Below are 17,354 nucleotides of genomic sequence, written 5' to 3'. Positions count from 1 at the left end.
AGGCTTGGCAAAGTGCCCAGAGACAAAAGGAAACAATCCCATAACATATCCCCAGTTCAACATTAGGAAGGAGTTATTATATCGGATTGGGAACAAGGGGGAAGATCCACAGCTTCTTGTACCTTTATCTTTCAGGGAGCAATTCTGTTCTTCTCGCATTAATTTATTTGTGGGTTTGTACCGCGCTAGAATCGACTCCCGAAGGAGTATCTCTGCGCCCAACGCCAGTGAACAGATGGAAGAGGAGAGCTGAGGCTAGATAAGAGGCAGAGACTGGAACAAAAATGTTTTCAGCCTTTTCCTAAAAGTTAGATGGTCCGAGCACTGCCTTAGCGAGATAGGGAGTTTGTTCCATAGTGCTGGAAGACGGGGCTTTACCACCCTGTCTCGCCTTTTAAGAAGTAATTGGTTGCTTGACCGGAGGGAGCGAGCTGGATTGTAGGGAATACATTTTTCAGCCAAGTACAGGGGCCCAGCCCAGCCCATGTAAGCCCTTATGGACCGTACAGCAGGTCTTAAATTTGACCCTTTGACGGATTGGTAACAAGTGTAATTTTTCTAGCAGGGGGCGTGAAGGGGATCTGGGAAGGGCATTTAGACCAGCCTTGCCGCAGTGTTTTGCACCACTTGAAGCCTGCTGAGTACTCCCTCATTAGCCGATGCCAGCAGCCCGTTGCAATAATCCAGGCGACTGAGCACCAAGGGCTGAACCAAGCTTTTCCTGGTGATGTCTGGGAGTAAAGGAAACACTTTGCGGAGCAGTCCAATTACATGAAAACAGGACCCTACTGTGTTATTTGCGTGGTCCTTCAAAGACAGATCTTGGTCCAATCGGACCCCCAAATTCTTCACCACCTGCTTAGGGCTGGGAACAGGACCTAGATCGGAAGGCCACCAGTCAGGAGTCCACAGCATTTTGGCTTCCCCGAAAAGCATAACCTCCGTTTTTCCAACATTGCATTGTAGGAAATTCGAGGCCATCCACTGTGCGACCGCCTTCATGCCTTCAGAGAAGGACTGTTTAACCGCAGGGGTGAGTGATTTAAATGGAAAAAGAAGCTGAGTGTCATCAGCGTATGACATTGGGATAAAAGCAAAAGCTCTCATGATCCTAGCCAGGGGGGCCACATAGATATTAAAAAGTGTAGGGCTCAAACAAGAGCCCTGTGGCACCCCCTTTGTGATCTCTACTGCAGCAGATCGAAAAGCACCCATGTTAACACACTGTGTGCGGCCGGATAGGAAGCTCCTCAGCCAGGCCAGTGCCCAACCCTCCAGCCCAATCTCTGCCAAACGCCCGAGCAAGATGTCATGAGATATGGTATCGAACACTGCCGATAAATCCAATAGCACCAAAATCACAGAGTGTCCCTTGTCCTGGAACATACTGAGGTCATCTGTCACTGAAAGGAGTGCAGATTCAGTGTTGTGATTTGGCCTGAAGCCGGACTGAGAATAGTCCAGACTCCCTGTACGTTCGATAAAGCTCGACAGATGTATATTGACGTGCTTTTCCGTTATTTTGCTCAGGTACGGAAGCAGAGATATAGGTCTAATATCTCACTGCAGGACACATCGGGGTGGATAAGGTCACTCGGAATGTATTGAGGCATTTTTATTGGCCCGGGGTATACAAGAATATAAAAAAATACTGTCAGGAATGTGAGACCTGCCAAAAAAAGAGCATGTACCGCCCTCCCCCGGTGCCCCTGCAACCCTTACCTATTATCGGTGTACCATTCAAGAGGGTGGGTATGGATCTCATACGCCCTCTTCCAAAAACCTGCAAGGGACACCTGTATGCTCTGGTACTGGTGGATTATACGACCCGAGACCCCGAGGCATTCCCCCTAACAGTTCCCACTACCCACAACATTGCAGAAAAATGAATCAAACTATTTTCTAGGGTAGGATTTCCTCGCAAGATCTTGACTGATCAGGGCACCCCTTTTGTCTCCCGACTTATGAAGGAAGAGTGTAAAACCCTCAATATCAGACACATTAAGACATCAGTATATCACCCTCAGAACGATTGCCTCGTTGAGAGGTATAATGGGACCCTAAAGACAATCCTCAAGAAAATGCTGCGTGGTGAGGTGACCGACTGGCACCGTCTGCTTCCCCTGGCACAATACGTGATCAGGAGCCAGGTCCAAAGCAGCCTCGGATGTTCATCATTCGAGATCCTGTACAGGAGACAACCCAGGTCTTTGCTAGAGATGACCAAGGAGGCGTGGGAGAAGGAGGAGGCTGATGAAGCGACCATATCGCATACCAGCTGCCCGGAGGCCAGCAGTGCGCAATGAGGTATGTTGGAGATGGGAGTCATCCGCCCCTCCAAAAGTGAGTGGTCCTCTCCAATCGTGATGGTTCCCAACCAGACGGAACCACCCAGTTCTGTATGGACTTCAGAGCTCTCAAATTGATCTCCAAATTTGATTTCTATCCCATACCTAGGATAGACGAGTTGATCGAGAAAATGGGAGAGGCCCGCTACATAACCACTTTTGATCTAACGAAGGGCTATTGGCAAGTCCAGTTAAACCAGGCTAATAGGGAGAAGACAGCTTTCGTTACACCAGATGGGCTCTGAGTTTACTGTCCTCTCATTTGGCCTGCACGGAGCACCTGCCACCTTTTAGCGACTGATGAATATGGCCCTCCGAGAACATCAGTCATTTGCATCGGCCTACTTGGACGATAATGTGGTGTTCAGCCCCACTTGGAAGGACCACCTAGAACATTTGCAGCAGGTCCTACACTCCTTACAACAGGCGGGACTACTCATCTGTCAGGAACCCTTTGGTCTCTGCAGAAGCAGAATAGCCGCTGTTCCCAATGCCCGCCCGCCGGTACTGCCGCTATTCGCAAGCACCGTCACCAGCAGGGGAGAAAGGGGAGTGAGAGAGAAAGAAGAGACACTCCGTCAACTGCTACCATCCTCACTGTGCTGCAGGATTCTTTTGTAGTTGTGTTCCTGGTCGTGCAGTGGGTACCTAATGCACAGATGGAAAATCATGCATATAACCTCTACTACAATGACTCTCTTATATCAATTAACTCTACTATGGATTTCTTCCTACCAGCTGTCTTCGAAGTTTTGCCTCTCTTCTGCAATATATTTATTAGTGTGAAGTGATGAGATACTTTACTATCTGTAAAAGAAGCAACAAGGTTAACAAGGGACTCTAACTGCCTTATTCTGTGGTTTATGTATTGTTAGACTAATACCTGCAATCTTCATAATAAATCGTTGAAATAAATTCATTCCTTTACTCTGGAATAGTCTTGTCTTATTCTTTATTAGTAATTTGCCAGCTTAGAATCATCCACTCGAAGAGCGCTCAAAAAGGGACAGGGAAGGAGAGAAAAGGTAGGAAAGGTATAGGTAAAGCGCCAAGAGGGAAGTACAATTCCTTAGAGGATTAATGTCTAACTGGCGTGACTCTGGTTACTTTCTTAGAAACCTTACTGTATCAATGTCCGCTCTCTTTTCTCGTAGTTCTTGTATGACGAATTGAAGGACACTAGCGGCTTCTCTTCCGAATCACTCTTCCATAATTCCAATCGACAGTACCCAACTTAACGGACGAAGACGTCGAGTGACGAGGATATATCTTCTGTCAAGTCTTTACTACGGAAATTGTCTCGCGAACTTTGAAGAGAGAATAACTCTGAAAGGGAAATATACTAACTGTAGGAGGCGGAAATTCCTTTCCGTGTCTTAACTTGGATTGAATGTCAAAACTCCGTCTTCCAAATTACGGAGGAACAGTTTCACGATACTCTCTGATGCAAATCCCAGTTGAAGTGCGCAGTTAGATACGCGCGCACTCCACTCAATGACTAGACTGTACTGGCAGGTTCACAAATAGCAAAACGACCGCCAATGCGGCGGCCATTTTAAGAAGAGCGATAAACTATACTACAGTATACGAGTGGTTGACCACACTGGGTTTAATGATCACTCGCCTCTTTCTCCTTAATGTGTGTGACTTTGGGTGTAAAACTGAGGAGATCGTGTGCTTCCTGACAACCTCAACTCAAAAAAAATCCAGGGTGGGCTTCCAGTCAGTCCGATACCAGCATCTGTGGTAATAGGCACCTTTGTTCGAAGGTCGACCCACTAATATGCCTAGTAACAAATTCTTGTTTTTCCACTGTTTGAGATTGTTGGGAACCTTGTCCTAAACAAAACCTAGATCTTCTCATTGACCATTGCCTAGACAGAGACTCTCGTAGTGAATACATCTTCAGGTAAGCATGTTGCACTTTTGTAGTGGACTTTGCTATCATCCCCAACAATTTCATGAATGTTCTCACTGTTGAAGGATGTGATGTCTGATAAAGAGGGAGCCGCATCTAAAATAACATCACTTTCTCCTAGTTAGAATTGAAATTTTGCCTGATGTTATGTTTAAAACCGCCCCTAAAGAGGATTGTAACTGCTGAAGGCAGAGAGGTGACTTGTTGGCAGTGACTGTGAAACCTAGCCTGTGAAGAAGTGAGACAGGCATATGCGATAGACATTGCTTGTGACTGCCTTTCTTTCTCTTCGTCAGCCAGTCGAACCGGTTCAGACACATGAATGGTGTTACAGTGCAGGTGTTGTACAACCACTCATATTCGTTTTGAGGGATACTCTTGATGCTGTAGTGACTCTGAAAGGCAGCACTTTTTACTGATTTTGTTGTCAACTTGCTATGAATCTTAGGTAACTGTAATGCACCATATGAATTGGGATGTGAAAATATGCATCTTTGATATTGAGGTCATTGTATGAGCTCCTGTGCAGAGCAACGGAATGACATCCTCAAAGGTAGTCATCTTGAAATGTTCAGACTGTATGCAATGGTGTAGTGGCCTGAGGCCAAGGTAAGGTCACAGGGCGCTGCCTTTCTTTGGAATCAGGAAGTACAGGGAGTATACCCCTTGCCCACTTTTGTGAGGAGGCACAAGTTAACTAGCGCACTTGCTGAGGTGTACTTGCATTCCTTTTGCAGCAGTCTTTGGTGTTTCTAATTGGGGACATGACTGTGACACCTAGCCTGTGAAGAAGCGACACAGCAGTCTAAATATGAGAGAGGGATTGTTTGCGCTTGCTTCTTTTTCTCTTCTATTTGTCAGGCAGTCGAACCGGTACAGACACATGAATGGTCTTACAGTGCAGGTGTTGTGCAACAAGTGCTAGTCATTTTGGAATACTCTTGGTGCTGTAGTGACCCTGAAAGGTGGCACTTTTAACTGGTACTGTTGTCAACTTGCCATGAATCTAAGGTAACAGTGAAGCACTATGTGAATGGGGATGTGGTAATATGCATTTTTGATACTATGGGCATCGTATAAGCTCCTGTGCAGGGCAAAGGAATGACGTTCTTCATTCATCTTGGAATGCTCAGACAGTATGTAATGGCATAGTGGCCTGCAGCCAAGGCAAGGTCACAAAGTGCTGCCTTTCTTTGGGATCAGGAACTACAAGAAGTATACCCCTTGACCACTTGCGCGAGGAGGCACAAGTTGAATAGCACACTTGCAGAGGTGTACTTGCATTCCTCTTGCAGCAGTCTTTGATGTTTCTAACTGGGAACATGATGGTGAGGTGGAGTGTTTGGTGGTGTGGGCTTAAATATGAGCTTATTTTCTCCCACTACGGAAGTAGTAACCTGATTTTTTACCCTGCAGGTGTTGTATGATTGGGGGAATGGTGGGTAAGTAAAGAGGTACCTTTTTTGGTGCCACTTTCCTCTGCTCTTTCCCCTAATGAGAATTTATAGTCTCTGGCATAGGTCTTTTCTGCTTGTCTCTCCTGAAAAGGCTGATGCTGCTGAAAACTGGAGTACTGTGGTGTTGCTGCATCTTTGGTGCTCCCTCGAACCAATTGGCACTTAAAACAAGTTTTTACCAGTTTGCATCTGGATTGCACTGTGACTTTCGCCCTAGTGGTCTTTTTTTCATTCTTCTCCATCCTAATGTCCACTTATGGGACAGAAGTTCACTATAAAAGGAGACTGTGATATTTTGCTGGACCTCTGGCTGAAATCCAGACACCCAGGGTCAGGCATGTCTTCAATAGATGACCCTATAATTTATCTCCATAGAGGCTGTTGCCGCATCTAATGCTCCATGATGTTCACACTGAATCCAATGTTTAGTTTGAGCGTCAGTGCACATGCGCTGTCTGCAAGACCTGTTGTATTCATTATAGGCATGTAATCTTGCCTGCTGCTTACCAGAGGTTAACTCCTGTGTCATTGTTCTTTTCGGGCTCCTCCTCATTTGCTGTTGCTCGCGATACATCACTTCCGTTTTTCACTCTGAAGCACCAGCCAACTACAGTTTCCTTACACTGTAGGTGCTTATTTGTTCGTCTGGGGACTACTTCTTTTATTTCCTGCTCAGCTAAACAGTAACATTCCTAAAGGCAAGACTAGATTGAACATGTAGTATTGTTTCATTTGGTAAAACAATCTACACCTACAGCTTTTAAATGGAAGGGTCAGCGAATATCCTTCTAAACATACCGACATGTTAAAGTGGTCTGAGGTATGAATACTTTTTTTCGTCCAACTTATGGTCTTGTTTTTCGTTTGGAATAAAATGTAGATTTTGTTTGTTAATTTGAGATGGAAATGCATTATGTAGTTTCGCTGATATCTAATAAATAAAACACTTCTCTTCAAAACATTACATACGTTCTTGCTTGACGGCATAAAAGGGGGCACGCGCATCATCTACAATGTAAAGTAGTAAGTGTATAGTTCACTGACATATATGCAATGTACATGTCATTTCAAGTAAAGGAAACCGATACCTGTTGTATCTTCAGCTAAAGTGTGCACACGTTTTTTGGACTAAAGCTTGGGCATGTTATAGCATGGATTTCCCGAATAAAATTGATACTTGCGAAAAAGATTAGAAAAAACATTTGTTGCTTTGTGTACGCATTGAAACCAGATACTTTTTATGTTGCATGATGGAAATGAAAAGCGTGCATCATTGCTGCTCTGACCATAGTCTCTCCAGGCATTTACTGGTTGCTTTTTATACTGTAATACGCTAGTGACTGAGTTTTCTTGAAATAGTAATATACAAATTGAGGTAGTCACTGGTTACTAGTGTTTTTCTTGCTAAATGCAGTAAACTACTCTAATAAAATAACATGTAGTACTCCAAGAAAACAAAAGTATAATAGCTCCTAGAACTATTTGTGTACTTTAGCAGACGTCCGCCAGGCCCTGTCCTTGGATACCTTCCCTGAAAACGCTGGGGATGCGATGGCCGGAAGGCTGTAGTACAGCCTGTTCTAAACATGTGAGTTTGGTTCTTTTGCTTTAAAAAGCTTGGCATCCTCAGGACTCCAGAGCAGATAGATTTCCCCATAAGGTATATGTGGTATCGTCCCTTAACAACCACCCATTCGCCCCTGTCCCCCTGTACGCCGTGGAACACTCGGTGGTGACATCACTTAGAATGTCACCACCGCGAGGGTTCCACAGCAAGCGCCTGTGAGGGGTGTGATCGGGAGCCTGCGCCTTCTCAGCTGTGGCTGAGGTCATCGTTATCGTTACTGAATAAAGCTGCTTAAATTATCCTGTGTCTGTCCTTCTTTGAGACGATTCTTCACTGGCGACGAGGGATGGGATAATGTATGTATGTATTGCGATTTATATAGCGCACGTATCACCCGAAGGCATCAAGGCGCTTGCCTTGGGAACCCGTCCTGGCTTTTTCCCTGTGAGATAACCCCTACTGGGTATCCCCAGGGTGAAAGCCAGGCATCCCGCAGCGGGTGGGCCGCCGTAGTGGAGATTAAGCAACTATTGCCCAGAGTTGCAGCGTGGGACCCCATGATTAGAATAGGCACCGAGGCGAGAATTATCGAGTCTGTGGACATTTTGGGCTCAGGACCCTGCCGCGTCGGGAATTGAACCCTGGTCCCGGGCCAGATCTCTGCATCAGGGTCTGCCGCTCTAATCAGTGAGCCACACTCCTCCACATATAACGATATAGAACGAGACCTCAACACGCAGAATTTGTGAAAGAAAACGAGAAAACAAGAAAGTGGAAGCGGAACAATTGTGCTTTACTTTGAGGCATCACTTCAAATTTTACGAATGGCATGCAAAATATGACGGCAGTGTAAACAGTCTTCACCCAAGAACAGCGCGCTAAGGCAAGAGAAGATAATACCGGGTGAGTGACATCGTGGTAAAGGGTAACAAGTTTTAAATAGTAGAGCTAAGCGGGAGGAAAAGACTGAGACTGTCGAACAGATAAATTGACATACTTGAGTCGTAGTTATTAGTGCGGCGCTGCTATATGTACACACAGCTGAAGGGGATGAAAATGAAAAACGGAAAGGGAGCATCGTGACTAACGATCCTAGTGTAAGCATAAGAGGCTGACGTGCTTTGTCAGTGGTGGAAAATTTCACAGAGCGTGAGGCATGAGGAATGTGTGGCAGCTTGGATAGCGAAGGAGGAAGACCGCGTGTGAGCCGAGGAGTTTCAGCGAGTCAGCGTGTAAATGTGAAGAAACCAGGTTGTGACATTTTCGTCTGAAGAGATTACTACTACACGACCTGAGGGGAATCTGTAGGAACACAGCAGAATAGCATACGGATACAAGACTGAGAGCGGAGAGAGCAGCTGTTACTACTTGCTGGATCAGTCGGGGCTGTGGTGACGGGCGAGGAATCCCCTGTGTCACGATGAAATAACTGACTAAAGTACAGTGCTGTTCCCTCTTAATCCGGTGGCTTCCCCAGTCAGTCACACGTAGTATTGGAAAAGAACTGGGTTGTGGAATAGGAGAAGGAGACTCTAATTGCAAGCAGGCACAAGTTGGACAGCGCCATCTAGTGGGCTCCAGGGTACACGGTGTAAAAAAATCAAGATTTTGGTAAAATTAATATCAAGAAATTCGGAGAACTCCTCATCACCTCCCCTGTTGCCACAAAGTGTTACTCGCTCTCTTTATACAAAATATTTTTTGTGTAGACTGCATAGCGTATTGAGTGCTTCTCATTAACTTGTGAATTGCTTAGCACGAAAATAGTGGAATTATTCTGCAACAACCACAAAGATTGTTTCTTAGAGCCTAACTGTATACCTTAGAGTGGGGATCACTAAGTGCAGTGGGTAGAGAAGTAAGCAGAGTGTGCTGGGAAGTATGCAAAATGTAACCCCACCCCCTTTCTTCCTATCCAATCCAGGGGAGCCCAATATACAGTGGAAAAAATGGAAAAAAGTATTTATGAACTATGCAACTGTGTGCGGGCCGAATTTGGGGTTGGAGAGAAACGTGGCTCTATTGTCGTATTATTTGGGGGCGGAGAGTGAAGAGGTGTTGGAGCATCTCCCAGAGCTAGGCGCACAAGAAGCTAGGGGATAGAATGAATTTGAAATAAGTGTAAAGAAGCTAGATCTTCACTACCTCCCCAAAACTAGCACTATAATGGAAAGATATCATTTTGGGAAGAGAAGTCAGAGGGAAGGGGAGTCCATAGAAGATTTTGTGTCTGATTTACGGAAACTGGCTGCAACATGCAAATTCGGGAGTGCAAGTGAAGAAAGAATCAGGGATCAGTTTGTACTGGCATGTAGAACTGAGCGCGTGCGTGAGGAGTTGTGGCTAAAAGATGACCCACCACTAAGAGAGGTACTCATAGTCGCTAAGCAGGTGGAACACATGATGCAATGTGTAAGCGAAATCAAACAGGATAGTGAAAGCAAAGACAACGGGAGCAAGGTTAAGGTGAACGAGGTAGTGGCAGAAAGGGACAGTGTGCTGGAAGTCAAAAAGCTGAAGGTGGCGCATAAAGAGCAAAAAGTGAGCAAAGCTGGATGGTCCTTCAGAGGCAACTGCTACAGGTGCGGAAAGTTAGGACACATGGCTAATGACAAAGAATGCCCTGCACTTAAATATACATGTAATAAATGTGGCAGGAAAAGCCATTTTGGACAGTATTGCAGAAGTGGGCAGGGCTATAAGAAGCTAGCGAAGGACAACGCGACCAGGGTGTGTGATGAAATCGTCCTGCAGGTGCAGAGTGGGCAAGTCAGTAACCCTAAAGATACCATAAAGGTTGAAGAAACTTGGGTAGAAGCTATGTTTGACTCATGCTCAAAAATAACGATCATTAACACTAAAGAATTCAATAGGGTGGCAAAAGGCAAAATCCGGTTGTGCAAGATGGACGTAAGGCCGGGGGGCTACGGTGGATGACCCATTAGCATGAAGGGCTTCTTCTGGGGCACAGTAGAATATAAAGGTAGGCTAACAGTATCCAAAGTCTATGTATCCTCGCTAGGTGACAACATACTGGGGTGGCAAGCCCAAAAGGAATTAGACTTTTACCTCAACCCGAACAAAACCCCACAAATTTTGGTTCCGGAAGTAGAAGAAACTTGGGACAACATTGAGACTGAGTTCAAAGAAGTATTTAGTAGTGAACTGGGGTGCCTGAGGAATTACTCACACAGGATAAAACTGAAAGAGCACGCAGTACCGGTTGTGGCCAAAGTCAGAAACCTTCCCATAGCTATCCAGGAAGCAGTTAGGGCTGAACTTGAAAAGCTGTGCAGCTAAGGAGTCATAGAACCAGTGGAGGCGACGGAATGGCTGGCGCCCATCGTCGCAGCCAGGAAAAAGGATGAATCGGTCCGCCTATGCATTGACCTCAGGGCACTGAACAAGGAGGTTGTGGTCGACAAATTCCCGCTGCCAAACATCACACAAATGATGAGCATGTTGGAAGGAGCGAAAGTGTTTTCAACCCTGGATCTGACGTCGGCCTACTTCCAAATCAAACTCCACGAAGACTCGCAGGAACTTATAGCGTTCGTGACGCCTATGGGAGCATTCAAATTCAAAAGAACGCCCTTTGGGCTAGTATCGGCTGCAGCCGTATTCCAAAGGATGGTGGGTGGCATCCTGAAGGACATACAAGGGGTCTTGTGCTATCAAGATGATGTGTTGGTGTTCGGGGCAGATAACAAGCAACACAATGCAAGGTTGAGGCAGGTATTGGCGAGATTCAGAACACAAGGACTCACAGTAAAGAGGGAAAAGTGTAGGATTGGTTGCAAAGAACTAGATTTCCTGGGACACAAAGTGACGCCTGGTGGTATCCGTCCGAAAGCTGAACTCCAAAACACCATAACCAACTTGATTCCACCAAAGAACAAGGATGAAATTAAATCATTTATGGGTATGCTGGAATTTTACAGCAAATTTGTGCGGAACTTTGCGGGAAGGACATACGCCATACACAAATTACTCAAAAAGGATGTAGTGTTCGATTGAGATGAGGAGTGCCAAAAGGAATTCGAGGGCGTGAAGACAGCACTTTCAGAAGCACCCAGCCTCAAGGCATTCATACCCAACAGGAAGACAGTGGTAACAACCGATGCGAGCGCGAAAGGGCTTGGAGCAGTCCTCACACAAGTAGGGGCATCTGGGGAAAAGACAATAGCCTTCGCCTCGAGGTCTTTGCGGAAGTCCGAGATCAACTACTCGGTAATCGAGAAAGAAGCTTTAGCAGTAAACTGGGCCATGAACAAGTTCAGAGATTTCATCTGGGGAACAAAGTTCTTTCTACGAACAGACCACAGCCTTTGGTTGAAGTATTCAGTAGGAAGGGGCTTGATGCAATTTCAAGCAGGATCAGGCGTTGGGTAGTAAACCTCCAGGAATACACGTTTTGTGTCGAATATGTGCCGGGAACGAGGAATCTAGCAGCCGACTGCCTCTTGCGCCTAGTGGAAGAGAAGGAAGAACATGAGATTTGCGAGAAGGACAGCGAAGACCAGGATGACTTCAAAACAGAAAATGTTTGTGTGATTACTCAAGGGGCCATCAGAGAAGAATCTTGGAAAGAGGCCATTACAGCAGATGTCCTGCTTTTGGGGGTGTGCGAGAGAGTAAAAGGGAAGTGGAAACACGAGGACAAACAAGACGAATCCATACGCCCATTCTGGATGGTCAGAGAAGAACTTTCGGTCATTGACGAATGTCTGTTCCGTGGAACTAGGCTGATTCCCCCCCAAAACCGTGAGAGAACAGCTGGTAGATTTAGCACATGACGGACATCTGGGCATCACTAAGTCAAAACAGAGGATGCGGGAAGACTACTGGTGGCTGTGCATGGACCAAATGATTGAAAGGAAAGTTAGAGACTGCATTCCATGTACGATTAGCGACAAAGTCTTGAAACAGCATACACCTCCCATGCTGTGCAGACCACCCCCTTCAGGGCCGTGGGATGAAGTAGCTTTGGACATAATAAGCCCACTGACAGGAGAGATATGCACGCCGTATGTTTTGGTACTCATGGATCTCTACTCGAGATGGCCAGAGGTGAAGGTGGTTCCTGAGATCACTACAAAGGCAGTCATAGAGTTCCTACAGGAACTATTTCTCAGGGAAGGCTTACCCAGCAGCCTGTTGACAGACAACGGAGTGCAACTATGTTCAAAAGAAATGAAAGACTTTCTGGTGAAGTATGAGATTAAGCACAAACGATGCGCGCTTTACCACCCTGAGACTAATGGGATGGTTGAGCGGTTCAACAAGACCCTCAAGGAAAGCATCCAGCTAGCGAAAACCAGTGTACTGAATTGGAGGGAGGAAATTGTGAGGCGTCTCGAGGCCTACCGTTTGACTCCACACCAAACAACAGGGGCCACCCCTTTCGAATTGCTCCGGGCGAGAAGGCCGAATACAAGACTCTCACCGGGATGGATGGATTGGCACAAAGGATGGACTGATCACTCCAGGGAGTCCAAAGGGTTAGTAAGACAGCACAAGGCCATGATAGAGAGGAAAGAAAGATTTGATAAATTACATTCCACACAAGAGGCAGGGTTCAAGGTAGGGGATGACATAAAAATCAAAGCGCCCACAGGCAGAGCAAGTTGGTCCGAGTTCAGTAAACCCACCAAGATCATCAAACTATTTAGAAATGCTGTGAAAACTCAGGAGGGGAAGATCTGGAACCTGGGAAGAGTAGTAAGATACCGCCCTCCCTGTGCAGATACTAACCTTGGGGAAGGGAGAGTAGACGAAACACATATGCGTGGAGAACTGCCTGTTACGGAGCGTTCTGAGGTTTCCCACGCTGTTAGTAGAACCAGCCAGAGAGTGGTTAAACGTCCCAGACATCTGGAACAATACGTGACCATGTAGTTTAACAATGTTAGTTTACGGTTACAACCCTGATCATTTACTTTGTTGTCTAGGGAAGGGGGATGTGTGGTATCGTCCCTTAACAACCACCCATCGCCCCTGTCCCCCTGTACGCCGTGGAACACTCGGTGGTGACATCACTTAGAATGTCACCACCGCGAGGGTTCCACAGCGAACGCCTGTGAGGGGTGTGATCGGGAGCCTGCGCCTTCTCAGCTGTGGCTGAAGTCATCGTTATGGTTACTGAATAAAGCTGCTTAAATTATCCTGTGTCTCTCCTTCTTTGAGACGATTCTTCACTATATTCACACACAGTGCACATAGGCACAATTGTTTTAGCTAAGCAGGCCCACAATGGAGGTACCCTCCATTTTGTACCAATTGTCATCCAACAAGATCTGGCCTGTTCAATACCGCAAAAGAGGAGCCAACTTTCAGACTTTGACAGGGCACGTAGGGGTCAGTGAGTCGTGAGATATGACTTTAGAACACATGACATCACAGGAGGTGACCTTACCGGATGTTCTGTTACACTAAGAACTGAGGAAGGTGCTTGGCTGGTGGTTGAAGCCTTTGGCATTATAATACACTTCACTCAACTCAGGAACTCAGCAATTCACAATCAGTTTCAGTTTCAGTTTCAAAGAACTTTATTCGGTTAAAAACAAATAACCATAAAAGTAACAGACATACAGACAAATTACAATAATTACAGCTCATAATTGTTAGTTCAGCGAGGGAGATCAAATAGACAGTTATCCAGTGAGGTAAAATTTAAACCATTTCAGTTATCATTTGTTTTCGTGATTTAAAAACACTCTTTAAGAAATTTAAAACCATAGTTACAGTTAAAACCGTATCCATTCTCTGTACTTCTAAAAAAGCTGGGCGGCATCTGGTTAAATTCATTTCTTTTAAAAAAGGGACGATAATTTTTCTGCGAGGGGCACCATAAAGTCTGCAGAAAAAAAAGATATGGATATCTGATTGATTTGACATACCATCACATGGACAAGTGGGCAACATACGCTTCCATGAGTTCATGCTAGGGAAGGACACCAATCTAAAAAACATACAAAATCTAAAACGAGTTAAAAGAAAGCGATCATAGTTTGACATGGGCAGGGATAAATATGGCTGTACAGAGCGAGTCTCACAAAGAATAGAAAGATGGGAATGTACTGAATGTTTCAGGGTTTCAGCTCTCTTCCTCTTAGCCTCAAGATGGTCCAGGCAGAGGGTTTTTAGTGTCTTCCTAGGAATGCTACCCATTGAAGATGGATCCAAATAGTAAGAGTAGCATCCGATCTCAGACAGGAAACACTTTACATATCCCAACCATTCCGCTCTGTCCACATGATCCAAACTGAGGATGTCCTGTAACAGGGCCCGGTTCATAACGCATTCATTTGTGGTCCATACCCTGTGCCACAATAGGATAGGTTGAATTTTGATAATGTCTGTTATGTAAGGTTGGCCAAGTTCTGCGTGACAGTTAAATGTTGCTGCACACTGTGGGACTGCAAGGACTTCCCTCAAAAATTTATTTTCCACCACCTGGATTGGATCAACATTTGCGTACCCCCACAAGCCTGAGCCATAGATAGCCACAGATATACATGTTGCTCTATATATAGTCAGCATTTCTTTTATCGGCTTCATGCCCAGTTTTCTAACAAAATTCTTTAAAGCCATGATCGTTTTCATAAATAAAAGGGTTCTAGCCTTAATTGCGCTTGTCCAAGAACCTGACTCATGGAATAAAATACCCAAATAAGAAAAGGTTGGGTTATTATCTAGCGGCACATTGTTTAGAAACATCCGTTTCATGGGTTTACCTGATTTTGGACCACAGTTCATTGTAAAAATTTTGCTACAGTTTACTCGTAAGTCTAAATTCAGCATAAAATTCTCGAAACTAACTACTAGTTTTTGCAGAGCCCGAGGAGTGCGTGCCATGAGTACGGCATCATCTGCATACATGAGTGCAGGGATTGCCCTCCTCCCCACCCTGGGCATATCTCCGCACTCATGCAGCAGGTGATGCTCAAGCCCGTTGATGTAAAGAAGAAATAAAAAAGGTGCTAGTACGCAGCCTTGCCGCACTCCCCGGCCCACGCTGAATTGTCTGGAGCATTCGCCCCCCTACCGTAGCGGACAGAAGCTGTGGCTCCACTATAAAGATCCCTCAAAAAACAGATTATGGTGTTGTCCACACCCAGTCCTTTCATTAATAGTGTGTGATACGCAGTCGAACGCAGATGAAAGATCTACAAAAGTAAAATACAAGCGTTCCGACTTTATCCTTATATATTTATGCTGCAGTAACATTAAATTTAGGCCTTGCTCGATTGTGCCAATCCCTTTTTGAAAACCAAATTGCAAATCACTCATAATTTCATTTTCCTCCGCCCAGCTTTGGAGTCTTGCCAACACTATACGTCCCAGAATTTTTATTGATGAATCAAGAAGGGAGATTGGCCTGTAACAGGCACAGCTGTTTCTGTCCCCCTTCTTGTAAATTGGGACGATAACGGAATTAAACCAGGATTCTTTTAGGCCCCTAGATAGAGCCGCATTAAAAAGTTGAACCAACATTGGGCCCCAGATTTCAGTGTTTACTTTAAATAGGTCCGCAGGGATCCCGTCGGGCCCGGCTGCCTTGCCACCTTTAGTTGCTCTCAAGGCAAGCAATACCTCTTCGAGTGTCACAACCAAATTAGAGCTTGGATATAAATCCGGACTAATGTGGGAGCCTCCGCTATGGGTATCATCCTGTGCCTTATAGAGATCGGAGAAATGATCTACCCAATTATCCTCATTTATTGCGATCTCAATTCGCGCCGTATGGGTTTCATAAGGGAAAGGGGTGTTAATTACCTTCCAAAATACAGCGGGATTTTTTGTTTTTGAGGCCTCGCAAAGTGAGTCTAATGCCTCCTTATTTAGCACAGATTTCCTTAGTTTCAGGGCCTGATTATAAGCGGACCTGCATGCTCTTATTTCACCTATATCCCTGGGACTTCTGTGTACTGCCTGTTTTAGATTTTTCAACGCCCTAGTACATGCGTTATTAAACCAGCTTTTAGATCCGTTACCTCTGCGTTTCGCCTCCACCCTTAGGCTACTTTTTATGCTTGTAGCTATTATACAAAAGTGCTCAATTATTTGGTCGTTGTTAGAGTTATCACCCAAGCAAATCATAAAACTATTAGAGCACGCCTCCCAGAGTTCTTTAAAAAAGGTTGCGGGGATTACTTTGCTCCAATTAAGTGTATACCCATTTTGTCTCCCAAGGACAACATCAACCGCTGCCCCTAGAGGTGGCGCGGCCGTAGATGGGTCTGGGAACAAAACAAAACAATTCACAATCAAAAGTATTAGTATTGAAGAGGAAGTTGGAAAACAAGCACAATGACTTAGTTCTTGTCTCACCTTGCTTTTGAGGGTGTCACACTCGGGCCTTTAAGTGGGATGAATAAACTGGGGGCCTCTCAAAGGGGCGTGGCCTATGTAATTAAGGGTGTGGCTTAATCTAAAAAACAGAGCTTAGCAAAGTGTGCCATCCGACTGGTAGTTTGCTGTTTCTGTCATCATATGGAGATATATAATACAGCAAGTAACATTATACCTACATCAAGCTAGGACTATTGGCTTTGCCAATGGTTGTTAGTTGCATAAGTTAAATAAGCAACAACTATGGCTTTGCTGTTTATAATAGTGAAAATGCTTCAGTTCTGAAATGAGACTATAAACACCTACAAGTCTGTTCGAAGTTGCCTCAAATGCAGTGAAGGGTGGTACTGCTACAAAGTGAAGACTTTTTTTAACCTAGAGGAGGAGGAGGACAGACATGGAGAGCCAAACATGGACCAGTCTCAGCACCTGCTTTTTAGAACTGGCTGTGCTAAGCACCAGAAGGACCCAGCCCATTGAAACCCTGGTCACTCTCTAAATAAGCAAAAAGCCTTCCATTGACTTCCACATGATCACCCACTCTGGAACCCTTTTTTGCCCTCTGATTTGTTTTTGATCTCCATTGATTTCAGTGGGCTCACCACCTAAAACCTTGATCTCACCCACCTGTAAGACTGAAACAGTGACGAGCTATGACAATAGAATTGCTCCACTCACCTCCTCTCTTCCCTTTTCATCCGCATCCCTTC

The sequence above is a fragment of the Lissotriton helveticus genome, chromosome 7, assembly GCF_964261635.1.
Source record: "Lissotriton helveticus chromosome 7, aLisHel1.1, whole genome shotgun sequence".
Lineage (NCBI taxonomy): Eukaryota > Metazoa > Chordata > Amphibia > Caudata > Salamandridae > Lissotriton > Lissotriton helveticus.
Note: the sequence above shows the minus strand (reverse complement) of the source record.